The sequence below is a fragment of the Anas platyrhynchos genome, chromosome 1 (assembly GCF_047663525.1).
Source record: "Anas platyrhynchos isolate ZD024472 breed Pekin duck chromosome 1, IASCAAS_PekinDuck_T2T, whole genome shotgun sequence".
NCBI lineage: Eukaryota > Metazoa > Chordata > Aves > Anseriformes > Anatidae > Anas > Anas platyrhynchos.
In genome coordinates, this window is record NC_092587.1 from 200,801,466 (window position 1) to 200,816,527 (window position 15,062).

Below are 15,062 nucleotides of genomic sequence, written 5' to 3' on the forward strand. Positions count from 1 at the left end.
TGACAGTTGAGTGGCTGTGTCCACCTGGCAGACAACACCATGCTCCTTGCCATATTCAGTGCTAATGCAGCCCTCTGACTGCACTCAGAGATAATGGCTATGACAAAAGGACACACAGGGATGACTCTTACCAGCTTCTGCAGTGTTGCTGCCTTCAGATATGAAATGGCCTAAACAAGATCCAGCCCTGGGTCTCTAGTGGCATGAGTACACAGGGTTACATTATGATCAGAAGCATAAAGGCTGTGCCTTATTCTAAGATTTCTGAGTTTAGGCAAGAAGTGCTGAGATGTCTACATTCAAATGTGGTGCTTCCTGCTACATGCTGAGACAAGGACAGGAGCTGGGAGCTCAGTGTAACAACAGGGAAAATCCCTTCTCCACCAGTGGCTTCAACCCACAGAATCCATGGCCACTTCTTCCTTCCTTCCCTACACTGGAAACCTGCCACGAGATGGTAATGGCACTGTACCAGTGTTGTGAAGATATACACTTTTTGCTGCAAAGCTTTCAAGGCGCATGCGGAAACCCAAGTGTCTGACCAGTTGGCATTTGCGAAGTTGAGATTTACAGAAATAATCTGTTAGGAAAAGCAGAAAAGGAAAATGCTTTCTAATTTTATCTGAATACACATGAAAGGGAATGGATCCTGGTTAATAAGAGATCACAAGGGAGCACTGAGGAGATTTAAGTCATTATTTGCCCCCGAATCCAGCAGAGACCGTCTCATCACAAAACAGCATTTGATGTAGCAGAGAGGGCTACTAAAAGCAGATGTTTGGTGGCATGGGTCAGTCTGTACTGGAGACTGCTCACAACCGAGTGGGTTCATCATACCTGTCATTAAAAATCACAGCAGGTCCCCAAAACAGCTTCAAAATAATCTAATCTCACCTTTCTTGGAGATCATCCCTAGACCTTTTCCTAACATCTGCCCTTCGTCTTCCTGCCATGAGTTTGGCAGCAGGCTGCAGCTTGGCTTTTCTGACCAGTTCTGCTCTTTGCCATTGTGTATGTCCCTCCAAGGTAAATCCAGACTCAGATGACCTGGGCTTGATTCAGTTGCTGCATATAGGCGTTGTTTATCGTTTTTACATGCCCTGAGGTATCTGAAGCATCCCTATAGAGGTGCTATATATGTTACAGAACCAAACAGTGGCACATTCCCTTCCGCAGTGGCAGAGAAAGGCTGGAGAGCAGACTCCAAGAAACTCCAGTGGCACAGGATGCTTGTGTTTAGGAAGCTGAGTCACATTCCACATCTGTGCTGCTTATAATAGGAACTTAGGCCCTGGTCACATGAAGGCAGATGCATTTAAGGCCCCTGTCATTAAAATGATGGTACTCTATTTATGTAGGACCTGCGAGAATGTAGATGAAAAAGATGTTATCAGACTGAAACAAGTGATCTGACATTCTCCACTGTTTCTGGTTTTCCCTCCTCCCACCCTGTGTCTGAGCATCAGCAAGTCTGAGCAGGATAACAAAGGGCTGTCCTATTTACCATCTGTGCAGGAGAAATGCTGTGAACCTTTGATTAAATGGGAACTGCAAAGTATGACATAGTTCTTGCATGCAGTTACCAGGGAGAACATTAACTGCTCAACTATGAGTTAAATGATAATGAAGCTGCACTGAATTTCAGGACTAGAAAATGGATTGCCTGTTGCTGTTGCTGGCTTCTTGGCTGCTATTATCAAAATGTTGCATTTTTAGACATTATTAATGCCAAATACTTTCATTTTCCTCCTATACCTTTTCTCTTCCATTATATTTCTGTTTACTAAGGGCAGCTGCCTTACACATTTTAAAAGCAGCAAAATAATCACAAAGTGGTGCAGCTGTTTCTTCCATTTCCCTCTCCAAGCTGGACCTCTGAGCTGCTCATCCTTGCCTCCATTACCCTCAGTGTCCCTTATTTTCCTCCTGAACTGGAAGAAAATGACATTTTACTGCTATCTTTATCACTCCCCCAGTAGAACAGAAGATCTCTGTGGGCATTGGTATTTTCTGTGTCCATGTAACTGAAGTCAGGGAGCACCCTGATTTTTTGGGTAAGGACTCAGGCAGCAAACTGATTCCTTCAGTCAGCAGTTTAAAACTCATAGTAGAGTAGATGCCTCAGATCATCTCCTCCTAAAACTGAAATCAGAATCTTTCTGATCTGGAAGAAACTTTTTTAGAAACTTTCTTTTGTCACTTCTTAAAATAATTTTTTTTTCTGATGTTTTTTGTCCAGGTGCATTAACTCACTGTAATTCTTTAAGCTTTCCAGCTTACTAAGCCTAGGAGTCCCCATTTTGGCTCTACATGAAAGCAGATATAGACACAGATAGCTCTAAAGCAGTGCTTCTGTGTAACACTTTCACCTAGCCATTTTCCACCCCAGAGAAAAATGTTTCTAAGCAAAGAGTGTTACAGCATGACACACAAACTGTGATCTCTGGAATGAAATGTTACATTTTATTAACCTCAGCCACAAAGCCTCCCTGTGCTGGCAAAGAAATTATAATGCTCTAACAAAAAGAAGCTTTTAATCAGTATTGTCAGAGAAGTGGTAGCTTTAGGAAGGTGAAATAACCTCCTAATAAAACTCTACTGGTGCTAACAAATTGTAATTTAGATACTGTAAACACCTGCCCACTGCTGTATTTTGTTTTTGCCTTTGAAACAGTATGGACCATCTTTCTCTGGGTAAAAGGACAATGACACTTGATACTACAGTCTCATTACAAGGAAAGGGAGAATCTAATAGACTAGCTGCACAAAACCAGAGAGGAATGGCCATGAGACAGGAAGCTGGGAGGCTCAGTGAGCACAATACAGGTCACCTTCAGCAAGGAGAGACCTCGCCGTTAGGTGATGTAACACCAAATGAGGCTCCTCCACTGAGCAGAGGACAGGGGCTGCCAGTGAGCTGCTCGTACAGCACAAGGGGAGCGTGTGAGGAAGTCCATCAAGCATGGGAAGAGGCGTGGAGACAGGATCCATCTGCTCAGGAACAATCTGAGATATCACTGAATGGACATGCAGGGAATGCTGCAGACAGGTGGAAAAAGTGTAGCTGATAAAGACAGGGGACTTCACATAGGCCAACGAGTGCTTTGAATTATACTGGGCTGCAACTCGGCCACTTGAAAGTACATTGCTGCAGATATTTCATGTAGTACATGGCTATAGACAGAAGAAAGCAAACAGAAAATAGGGCTGAGTCAAAAAATCGTGGAAAAATCCATAAATTCCATTATATAACCTGATACACAATCTCAACTGAAACACCGTTCTTTTCCAGCTTTGCTGTTTCAGAGGATGCAGTGGAAAGCAGAGCAACTGCGGACAAGCAGTGCAAATGCTTAATGGCACGTAAGAAGAGAGCTGAGAAGATTGGGGTCGTTGGGCCGGGAAGAAGACAGTATGTATGTGACATGATGTAGATGAAATGATGACTCAGACTGAGCAGGTAAATTTATTTCAAGTGTGCCAGAAACTGGAACAAGGGGATGTCTGACAACATTTATGGTGCATATATGAGGAATGGGCTGAAAGTGGTACAAAGCAAAATTAATTGCTGCTAAGTATCCTGGGAGCAACATCTCATCAGGTTTTTCTTATGCTATCAACCGTGCTAGTATGTACACTTATATTCAATTATAAAATTAAAAATAGAAGTCCAGAAGATAAAAATAGAAACATAGTAAAATGAATTAAAAGTTTAAATAAGTAATAGAAAAAGGAGAAGGAGAAGGAGAAGGAGAAGGAGAAGGAGAAGGAGAAGGAGAAGGAGAAGGAGAAGGAGAAGGAGAAGGAGAAGGAGAAGGAGAAGGAGAAGGAGAAGGAGAAGAGAAGGAGAAGGAGAAGGAGAAGGAGAAGGAGAAGGAGAAGGAGAAGGAGAAGGAGAAGGAGAAGGAGAAGGAGAAGGAGAAGGAGAAGGAGAAGGAGAAGGAGAAGGAGAAGGAGAAGGAGAAGGAGAAGAATGAGGAGGATGAGGAGAGATCTACAAGCCTCTATCAGGACAAAAAGATTAGGTAGAAATCAGGCATAGCATATCAAGCAATTATTTCCATGTTTTCCAGTAACAGTGATAAATTTAAGGATAATTTTTCTTCCAGAAGAAAGTAAAGACAATGTGCAGGATCAGTGCAGTGCTATTAAAATACAGACTCAAACTTAGTTATAGATGCCAGTGCCAGGTAGTTCACTGTGGTACATTTCCATCAGGATGTGGCTCTCAGTAGTCTTTTTCCTGCTTTTCTGCCTGTGTCTCTCCAACTACAGTGTTTTTTTATGCAAAAGCAGCTGCATGCAGTATGCCCATACAGGCATAGAAAAGAATCTCTTATATAAGGTGATTTCTTTGACTGCAATGAGATGTACTCAGAAGAATTGTTGACTAGCTCTACCTCACTACCTGGAAGCTGCTGCCCATCCTATAGGCAGAATAATACCCCTCGGCCTTGTCATGGTTGGGTTTCTGAGCTGTGACCTGTGTCACCATACTTCCTGCATAGATGTGGTGGATGGGTGGTGCAGATCCTTGCATTTCAACTCTTAGATGACGTCTTTCTGATTGTGTGCATGGGGCCACTTTGGATAGCCAGCATCCTGCAGTTAGCAGGAGCAATAGCAGTAGTAAGAAAGCTAAAGGCAATTGCTGTTGCAAATAGAGCCTATCGATATACCAAAGTGCACGCAACCACACTCATCAAAACAACAAGCAACCAAGATAATGATGCATAATAAGCTGCTGCTCATGACTCAGCCATAGGCTGATGGATGGCTCATGGCCCATTGAAAATATGGAATTAAAAGTACTTGTTTCAAGCTCTGTAAAAGTGTTTTCTCACATAAAACAGGCATTTTGTGTTAATGTAATTTATTTAATATTCATATTGGCCTAAGAGTACACATTTTCTGCAATTAATTAGACAAAAAATATCTTAGTAAATCAGTCACCCAGAGCCCTGTGACAGCCTAAGCAGACTGTGCAGATCAAGACCTGGCTCTGGATTTTGGACATCCCAAAAACCCCTAATGGCTCAATTTACATTTGGAGTTTATTTCTGTGTCCTGGTTTCAGTTAGCACAGAATTAATTTTCTTCCTAGTAGCTGGTGGAATGCTGTGTTTTGGCGAGGAGGCGGCGGTGGCTCACCGGCTTGAGGCGCTCGCATAACCCTGACCTCGCGACGTGGAGAGAGATCTGAGGTCAGGGGTTCGAGACGCAGCATGGGGGTGCAACGTTCCTCCTTTTCCAAAAAGGCTGTCGTGGTTTAACCCGGCCGGCAGCTAAACACCACGCAGCCGTTCGCTCACCCTCCCCCCTCCCTCTCTGGGACGGGGGAGAGAAATGGAAAGTGAAGCCCGTGAGTTGAGATAAAGACAGTTTAATAAGACAGGAAAATAATAATAACAAAAATAATAATAACAATAATAATAATAATGATACAATGGTGATAATACAAAAGTAATAGTATGTACAAACAAGTGATGCACAATGCAATTGCTCACCACCCGCTGACCGATGCCCAGCCTAACCCCGAGCAGTCCAGCCCCCTCCCCCCAGCTAGTCACCCCTATATATTGTTTAGCATGACGTCAGATGGTATGGAATACCCCTTTGGCTAGTTTGGGTCACCTGTCCTGGGTCTGTCCCCTCCCAGCTCTTACTGCACCCCCAGCCTGCCCATTGGCAGGACAGAGCAAAAGGCTGAGATGTCCTTGGCTTAGTATAAGCACTGCTCTGCAACAATTAAAGCATCGGGGTGTTATCAGCACTCTTCTCATCCTAAGCCAAAACACAGCATTCCACCAGCTACTAGGAAGAAAATTAATTCTGTGCTAACTGAAACCAGGATATTCTGTTATAAATGAAGATACAACTCAACCTGAATTTAGTAATATTTATAAAAAGCTAGTAAACAGCACTGGGTGCGCAGGGAGTCTACACTCTACCAACATGCACACACTAACATTGAACTTTCTAAATATTCTGAACATTGCTTTTACATACAGAACATTACTTTCACATAGCACACCTATATATATGTACAATCAGAAAAGGTATCAATTGAAACATAAACATGGCAAAGTTTTCCAAATTCTGGCAAGTGTTTAACAAACAGTTATTTAAGTCTATTACTATTAATGCCCATGACTTGGGGAGCATAGTAGGAGTTGGTAATCCTGGTTGAAGTGCTCCCATATCTTCCATGACTTCATTGATTTTTCTCAGATCATATAACAGTCTCCATTTTCCATTCCTTTTCTTGATTACAACACCAACCATGGGGCTTGTTGACCCCCCATAGCCACATTCCCACATCTCCCCCTTCTTTATTAATATCAACCATCTTCTTGACACGAATTATTACTCCATATATCACATTTCCAACATAAAATCAAGCAAAACTGAATTCTGATTTGGACTGAACACTTCTCTTCCACTGTTTTTGGAGATGTTCAAATCCAAGGTACTGGTTCTGGCCCATTTGGGAGAAAACATAAGGAAAGATTTATTGAGAGCTTCTATTAGAGGAACTGGCAGCAAGACTGGCAGTATCCTTCTGCTGTCACTAAACTTTGACAAGCTGGCAGGAAGCAAACATAGCTGTGATCAAATGACAAAACAGAGAAGCTCCTATTTTTCTTTTTAACAGTAAATTGTGTATTATAGGCCTGAAAGGCACCCAAGGAACAGTTCCTCTCTGAAAATCACTGCTTTTCACAGATCATACTGCTTTGTCCCTGCAGAGACTGCAGTACAGAGAAAAGTCCTACCCCATCCTATCCTCTTATCCTGTCCCATCCCCTCCCTGTGTACAGAGCTTTCAAAGGCGGGTGGTGTATGAACATTTGAAAGTCAGTCACCTAGGCTGGAAATCCCAAACTTGTATCTTTTTGATAACAGTCCAAGTAAGACAATGAGAGGTGTTCTCTGGGTCCCTGGTGTAGAAGTTAACCCCAGCCCCAGAGGCAGGGTGGTCTCCCCACCTCCTTTCAGTGAGAGCCACCAGCTTGGGAAAGCTCTCTGGGGTTGCACGGGCTGAGCTCCAGCACTCTTTCACTCATCCTGGCCAAAATGCTCCTCCTCAGCCTTTGTGTTTGCTCCGATCTTCTCAACTCTTTGCTCCTCTTTCCCCTCTCCATTTTCTGCCCCCCTCTGATATACGCTCTGCACAATCTGTTTTTTGTGGGTCCTTCTCTTCTCAGTAGCATGAGAAAAACAAACATAAACACATGGGTTTGTGGGCAGCAAAACAGATAGCCTGGCTCCTGGCTCCTGTTCTTACTCACTTCTGTGTTTCATCTACCTTTACTCCACTGCATAGCTTGTGCAATCACACTGCAACGTAAATCCTTTCTATCAACAAATAGATGCCAAGGTTTGATAGTCTGCATATATGTGACAAATTGGGCGAGTTGTTCTCTCCTATTGTATTCTGAACTCCCATACCACAATTTAGAGGGGTTAGTCTTAACTCCCATGTACCTCCGCATCCTGTCACATCCTATGTTTCCTCTTTTAGTCCTTTAGATTAATCTAAAAGCAGTCTTTTGGTGATCTCCTCCCTCTGTCCTACATCGCCAGGTGGCTGTGAAGTTAATTGTCATGCCAAAGGCTTCAGAACCTGTTTTTTCCCTCTTTAGCCTCTGCAACGTCTCCCATATTCATCTTCTTAGAGAGACAGCACAGCGCCATAGGGGTTGAAACCAGCATCACCTTTTCTAGTCCAACCGTGAAAAGAGGCACTGCAGTGCACAGAAGAACACTTTGAGCTTACCTGCCTTTTCAGACCTGCTGCATACAGCATTATGTACAAGAAAATCTATAAAGTGAAGTCTGTCTTGACCTTATTTTTTCTCTTTCAGGTGATCTAACCTTGTCCTTGCCAGTGCCCCCTCCTCACCCCCCCCCTCCTGCCTCTTCCTCTTCTTTGTCTTTTTAGATGTAAATCCTTTGGGGACTGAGACTTGCCCTGAGTCTGTGCTGCTTGGCAAGGAGTGCCTGACCTTAGGAAGGCTCTTGAGGCATAGCTGTGAATAAACAAAGCATTAACCTGAGAAAATTGCATAATTCATCAAAAAATGCTATATAAAAAAAGACCAGGGAGCCAGCTCAGACTCCAGACCCCTGATTCTCCCCACTGCCCTGGCCCTGTTTTGCACCATTCCTGCTAGCTGTTTCCTAGGCAAATCTCCTGCAGACAGCCACTAAAATGTTGAGCCTTTTTTATAGCCTGGTTCTTGCTCAGGATGCCTTTACTCAGGCAGTGTATCCTCCCAGGAGCCATGAGTCCTCCAAGAGCTATAATTTGCAGTGGGAAGGGGCAAGTTACAGGTCTAGGCTTAAGCAAACAGATAGTCAGTGGAATCTGTATGCAAATTTACAAAGACTCCAGGCAAAGCCCCTGCACAGAGGCAGACTGTTGCAAAGTGGCTATTAGGATGACAAGGCATTTCTTCCTCTAACAGAGCACCTCATTCAACACAACTCTTTCTGTGACATGTTGTCATTGTTACCAGACAGTGCTGACATTGCTTTAAAGCTATTGCCTTCAAATACATTCAGCTGCTGTCTGAGGGAGATAATAGCTCAAATTCAGTAGTGATTACAGTACCTACCTCTAGCTCATTGCAGGGGCTACTAAAATCAGAAGGATTGGGAAATTCATAAACTTTGCACCACAGTATCCAAGCAGCAATAGAGAGCTGCCTTCAAGTAAATACATAAATACCAGCTGACAACCCCACTCTTTCTGAAGGCAGTGGCACACCTCTTATCTTATGTGCGCTGCAGAATTACTGGATTAGTAATAGCATAGTGCTATCTATTTTAACAGTCTGTAAAAAATATTCAGCAATTTGGATGAGGGAGGCTGAAAGTTCTCCATGTATCAGAGTAACAAAAGCATAAATAATACAGCAGATTGATCAGTTTGTGAGCAATGATTTCCAAAAATCAACAAAAGACCCAAGATAGATTAATCGGTTTTGTTTCACAAAAAGATGTTTCAAAAAGAACGTGATGTGAAGGAAATCTTGTGAAGCCAAGAACACATCTGGAAGTCTAGGAGGGAAAATGATTTTTTTGTTTGTTCGTTTGTTTGTTTGTTTGTTTTTCATGACAGATGGGGACAAAAGACTGGGTAGGGATACATCATATATTTGCCCTGTATATTTCCGTGTTACTTGTCTACATAACAGAATCATCCGTGAGCTGTGGAAACTTTAGAATGGGCTTCCCTCAGGAGCTTCCTGTCTGTTTCGGCAACACATGCAACTCATTGCCACTGACACTGTCTGCTCATTCCACTCCTATCACTTGCCTTCCTTGGGCAAAACTGACCAGTTCTGCAGTCCTTTGCAGTGATAGAGACATTTCTGAATTACCCATCACTGAACCATCACGGCTGAACATTATCCATGCCATGGATGCCAAACCAGGATACATTGAACAGTCTATATTAGCTTGGACATTTCCACAGAAATGCAGTGTTTTTTTTTCTGGAATATCTGCTTAGATATGGTGCACAGCTGACATTAACACATCTGTGAGACTCAAGTTGGTCTGACGTGACATGCAGGTCCCTGGCTTTTGAAACTATGACCATGGTGCAGAAAGCCTAGGTAGAATCAGCTGTTGGCTTAACACATACCTGCCTTTCAGAGCCAGAAAGTCTCTGGAGCTCTAGGCTCATCTTTTAAGGTCTTCCTGACCTTTGAGGTCTCCAGTTGTCATTAACACTACCAAGGATGCATTTCGCATATGTTGAAGAACCATTCAATGACTTCACTTTACCATGGACATGTAAAAATGCAAGGTTGAATTTGCAAGAAAGTGTGAAAACGTTGATGTCTCACTTCCAGCATGGCATTAAGTAACAGACAATGTAAAGTCCCATTTTGCACTGTTTATTGTTTAATGCATACTTATTACAGTGGATTAGTGCCATGGTTCATTTAATTTATCACCTCTTCCTCTCTCATTTGATATATTTAGGTTTTTGCTAAGCAGTGGTTTGTAGTAAGCCCAAAAAATCCCTGGTGAGAACAGGCTGACTGATAAGGTGGAAGAAGAAGGTTATCACAAGGACTGGTAGAAGTTTAAGCTATAACTGCTGGGTAGATGGTACCTGTCTCTGAAAAACTGTACGGAAGGTAACAAGGAATAAATAAAAGTATGTGATAAATAATATGGACAGTTCAGGATTATTTGTGTCCCACAGAAATAAATGGAAATAGGGGGGAGAGATATGAAAATACATGTAGAAGACTTTTAATGAACAATGGGCTACTTCTTAACATCTTACTGGAGTCCTCTAGCTCTGGCAGGAAATTCAGCTGGAGACCAGAACTAAATGGCAAGTTGAACTGCTTAGAAATAGCTATGATTAATCTCAGGTGAGATTTTATCTAGTGGTCAGGGTGAGGGAGGCTAAACAAGATCTTTATGTTTCCTATTCTGCAAGGTCTATTGCTGTCTGAAAATCAAAAGATCTGCAGCAGAAGCAGTACCTTGGTACAGCCAGTCCTGGAGAGCTTTCCTGCTAGCTCACCTCAACGAAGGATGCTGTCATAAACACAGAAGTCAAAAGCTTTGGTGACTGCATTCAGCAGACTTTGAGGCCATCAAACAGCCATACAAGAGCCTGCAAAGCCTCCAGAGAAGGCAAAGCATGCTAGGTGTGCATGCTTACCGTCAATCTTCGATAAATGATAAGGCACAGACTATCAGGTATCATGATCTAATCATTTCCATAATTATTAGGTATGGGTGAATGCTGCTAATGCTTTCTTCCTGAGGGGTAATTATCTCTTGGAACTGGCTTCTTGCTTATACAACTAGCTTTATTTTTGGTAAGAAAAGGACTAACCTGCTTTGTGCTTAAATAAATGACATCTGCCATTCAGCACATTAAGCAGCAGCTCTGGAATGAAATGGATTTGTAATTTACAAAGATTTCTCTAGCTCTTCAAAGCTAGTCACTGGCTCTGCCAAAGGTAGCCTAGAATCTAATTTTTTTTTTCTTATAATCTGATTATTCCCAATGTGAATTACTGACTAAAAGTTTCCTTCCCTTAGGAAAATGTATGAGTCTTAAAGGGAGTGAAGAAAAATGTAAAAGAGACTGTATCTAGCTAGTTTGGAACCAGACTTCAAACAGCTTGAAATCCAAGCTTGTTTGGCTTCAGGATTTTCATTTGTGCTCATTCTTTATAGGCTGTATTCCTCCACTTCATTGAAAAAAAAAAAAAAAAAAGAAAAAAAAAAAAGAAAAAAAAAGAACAAAAAAAAAGAACAGAGGCAATTTGGACTAGAATATGCCTTCTTGGAAACTATTTTTAAAATGACCCTTAAGGAAGAGGGAGTTCTTGCTGCGCAATTTGCAAGTTGAGTGCATTTGAAGCAATTCACTGACAAAACAGCATGATGAAAGTTGGCAGTGAGTGATTGACTTCATGCTAGCTCATAATGTCAGAAGCAGCTCAGGTAACTATAAATATATTATTCTAGAAGAATGAATATAAGAGATAATTAATTTGCAGAGACACTATTTTTTCTCCAGTTGCACACATACACACACAGCTGAGAAATACTGGAGAGAAAGAGTTGGGAGAGAACTCCCCCAGGGGAAAACTGTTCCCATAAAAATGAGCCCCAGACTCTTTACTTTGGGCAGGCTGGGAGCAGTCGATAAAGAGACCACAAGAGACCAACACAAACGAGGGCTGATGCACGTGTCCCAGCTGTCTCTTCCAATAGGTACGCTCTAGCCACACAGCAGTTCTTGAGACAGGGCAGTTCCATAGCTGTGGGGATGACACTGGTCATAAGTGCTAGTAGGAACAGTACAAGTTTTACCGCTAATCACATCCCACGGAGAGAACAGGAAAATTTGTTTGTGGAAGATTTCTACAAGAAAGCAGCAGGGCCATCGCTGCTTCCCCCTGAAAAAGAGGGAAAGCTGCTTCTCACCAGCTGCCACAGCCAAGGTAGCATCAGAAAAGGAGGAGATCAACTCATGGCATTCTCATAAAATCTGAAAGCCACTTAATCAGAGAATCATACACCTCCTACTAGACGAGGTTACTCAAAGCTCCATCCAGCCTGGCCTTAAACATTTTGGGGGTTGGGCATTCACAACTTCTCTGGGAAACCTGTTGCCTCACCACCCTCTGAGTAAAAAATTTCTTCCTCATGTCTAAACTAAACCTACCTTCTTTTATTTTAAAGCCATTCCCCCTTGTCCTGTCACTGCACTCATAGACAAAGAGTCCCTCCCAGCTTTCCTGTAGGCAGGTATTGGAAGGCTGTTGTAAGGTCTCCCTGGATGAACAGCCCCAGTTCCTTCAGCCTGTCTTCACAGGAGAGGTGCTCCAGGTACAATAGGCCCACATCCTTTTTGTGCTGGGACCCCAGAGCTGAACACAGGGCTCCTGGTGTGGTCTGATGAGAACAGAGCAGAGGGGGACAATCCAGATGCAGGACCTTGCTCTTGGCCTTGTTGAGGTTCTCCATGAGGTTCTCACAGTCCCACCTCTCAGGCCTGTCCAATCCCTCTAGATGGCATCTATTCCCTCCAGCATGTCAACCTTAATCCAATAATGCTGTAACCCTATCATACAATCCCACCAAATTCGTCAGGCATGATTTGCCTTTAGTGAAGCCATGTGGGCTGTCACCAATCACCTTTCTGATTTTTATGTGCCTTAGCATATCTTCCCAGAGGAAAAATATGCTGTGCCATCACCTTGCACAAAAATTCTTATAATATCAGTCCCTCAACCAGTAAAAGTCAAGTGTTTGAGTTTGCGTGTACTTTATGTCATTGAAAGTTTGCTGTGGTATTTTTTCTTGTCCAAGATAGACCTTCAACCAGAAAATTCAGAGACTTGCTCCAACCCCCTCTGAAGTGCCAACAGAATTTGGATCATGTAAGTTACAGCTGGCTTCTTGATAGTTCAAGAAAAATAAACTGTTTTCTCAGAAAGAAATTAGCCACTGATGAATTTGATTCTGTTTGTCTCTCTAATCTAAGGTGTAAGAGAAATCTCTTAAGTAACTCAATAGAATAGGAAGCAGAGTGAAATACTCTCAAATGTAGCTTGTGTACTACACTGATCCAACTCAAAAGTAAAAGGTTTGTAATTATTTTCAACAACAGAAGTAAAATTACTAATCTGAATGCTTCCCATGTCCTTGTGAAATATCCTCTGTTATGTATCCCAGTCTTCTTCAGTAGATAAGGAAAGAAGAAAAGACTTCTGCTAATTAAAATGGCCCAGTCAGAACAGAGTCAATAGCAGAAGTCAAATTAATAGCAAGGGAGGCAATACTGATTTAAGACCCTCCAAAAGACTAATAAATTCAGCAAAAAATGAGGTCATCTCACTTCTCACCCCCAACAGTCTGTTTTAGAATTTTTAAGCAATCACTGCCATTTTTTCTTTTACTCATTAAATAACACATTTAAAGTAAAAAATAGAAGTCTGTTTCATATCCAGTCAGGGAGATAAATTGTCTAGTTACTACAGCAGGAGATTCAAGACTTGTCCAGTTTTGGGGACTTCAGATGCCCCTTTTTACCCTCCTTGCTGTGATTCAGCTTTTCTATTTATACTATGGGTATAATATTTAGTCACCTTTCAGAAATGTTATGAGGCTGATTCTGTTAGTGTTTGTAGAATATACTGAGAATTGACAACAGAGACCTACAAATACATATCACATGGCGGATGTGGATGGAAGGGAACTCTGGGGACCATCTACTCCAATGCCCTGCTCAAATCAGGGGGATCAGGTCTGTAACCAATTGGGTTTTGAATATCTCCAAGAGGCTCTTCAGAGCCTCTGTGGTAAACCTGTTCCAGTGTTTGACCACCCTCATTGTGAAAAAGCTGTTTCTTATGTTTAAGTGGAATTTCTGAGGAATTTTTTTTTTTAATTTCAGTTTGTGCCCATTGACTCTGGTCCAGTTACTGGGCACCATTGAGAAGAGTCTTGCTCTCTCTTGTTACCTCCAATCAAGTATATATACACATGGAGAAAAAAAAAATAATAATAATAAAATAAAATAAAATAAAATAAAATAAAATAAAATAAAATAAAATAAAATAAAATAAAATAAAATAAAATAAAATAAAATAAAATAAAATAAAATAAAATAAAATAAAATAAGCCTTCTTTTCCCCAGACTAAAGAATCCCAGCTATATCAGCCTCTCCTCATACGACAGATACTCCAAACCCTTAATCATCTTGGCCCTTTGCTGGGCTTGCTCCAGTAAGCCCATCTTTTTCTACTATCTGGAAGTACTCAGTACTCAGATGTGTCTCATCAGTGCTGAGTACAGAGAAAGTATCATATCTCTTGACCTCCTGGTTAAGCTCTTCCTCAATGCAGATGAGGATGCTGTTGACTTTCTTTGCAAAGTAGTGTCTAATGGTCAATTTGAGCTCTACCAGGACCCACAGATCCTTTTTTGCCAAGCTGTTTTCTAACCAGTCAGCCCCCAGCAAGTGCTCGTGCCTGGGGTTGTTCCTCCCCAGGGACAAGACTTTTTATCTCCTCCTGTTGAACTTCACAAGATTCCTGTTGTCCCACTTCCCCAGCCTGTTAAGGTCCCTCTGAATATCAGCATAACCATCAGGTGTTATCAACCACTACTCCCAGTTCTGAATCATCTGCAAACTTACTGAGGGTGCAGCCTGTCCCACCATCTAGGTTGCTGATGAAGATGTTAAACAGCATTGTCTCCAATACCAATCCCTTGAGGTACACCACTAGTGACTGGCCTCCAGATGGACTTTGGGCTGCTTATCACAACTCCCTGAGCCAACTTGTTCAACCAGTTTTCAATCCATCTCACTTTTTATTTATCTAACGTATATTTCATCTCTTTGTCTGTGAAAGTGCTAAGGGAGGTAGTGTTGAAAGCTTAACTAAAGTCAAGATAAACAATAGCAACTCTTCTTCCCACATCCACCAAGCTAGTCATCTCATTGTAGAAGGTTGTCGTATTTGTCAAGCATGAATTCCTCTTTGTAAATCCATGCTAACTA